At 28.2% G+C, this 942-nt stretch overlaps 1 protein-coding gene across 1 annotated transcript in view; it reads left to right on the forward strand.

Moving 5' to 3' along the window:
• Nucleotides 1-942, forward strand: part of LOC106469234 (succinate dehydrogenase [ubiquinone] cytochrome b small subunit, mitochondrial-like) — a 16,770-nt gene that overhangs the window by 871 nt on the left and 14,957 nt on the right. The gene's annotated exons all lie outside the window — the stretch shown is intronic.

Below are 942 nucleotides of genomic sequence, written 5' to 3' on the forward strand. Positions count from 1 at the left end.
TTTATATTATTTGTATTTTATGAAGTATTTTTAGCTTAGTAACGCACAAAAAATTAATACAATTATTAAAAGTTGAAATACCTTTTTTAAATGAAAAAATTAATTTGCATTAAAATTATTCATATCTTAAAAATAGCATTACAGCTGATAATTTTTTTAGAACTAAATAGTGCTTATATAATTCTTGACTGCCAAAAACACACATGGATACAGACTTTTTTTTGGAAGGGTGGTGTTCAGTCTGTAAAAGGACACATGTAGAAGAACAATAATATGTTTGTGATTTAACAATCTTAATTTCCTCCATTTGAAAACAAAAGTACAAGTAAAAACATAAAGCAAATGCTAAGTCAAATTCATGGTTCAGAAGTCCATTCAATATTGTAACAGTTTCTGGTTTCATGCCAATTGAAAAATGTAGTTATATGAATAAGAGCTCATGCGCAAACACGAATGATTTTACTTAAACCTTTAGGAAAGTGGGACTGTAGCTCGCAGTACCTCTATAGAGTCAATTTGACTGTACTTCAGGTGTAGGATTTCCTCGCAATGGGGAAAATGATGTAATAAAATTTCTATTATGATGTTGTTTTTAGTATTGATTATTTTATCAGATTTTAGAAATTCCAAAAGTGATGAAAAATATACATGTTGCATATTAACCCTTTCCAAATGAGTCATGGGTGAAAGTCCATGTCATTGCATTTGTTGACTCGCATTCAAGATTTTATTGAACTACTATTTCATGAATTTGTGCCAATAAGTTTGGTATCAAACTGTAGATTATATTTTAAAATTTTAGTATTATACCTTACTCAATTTCTTAGTTTAAAATTAAAAAAAAAGCACACAGTTAAACATCGATTATTGTGTGTCACATGGTATGTTGAATACAGCACTGGTTTAAATGAGATGTTTGTGATGTCAAAATACTAAGTCTAT

Source organism: Limulus polyphemus, unplaced genomic scaffold (genome assembly GCF_000517525.1).
Source record: "Limulus polyphemus unplaced genomic scaffold, Limulus_polyphemus-2.1.2 Scaffold3369, whole genome shotgun sequence".
Taxonomy (NCBI): Eukaryota; Metazoa; Arthropoda; class Merostomata; order Xiphosura; family Limulidae; genus Limulus; species Limulus polyphemus.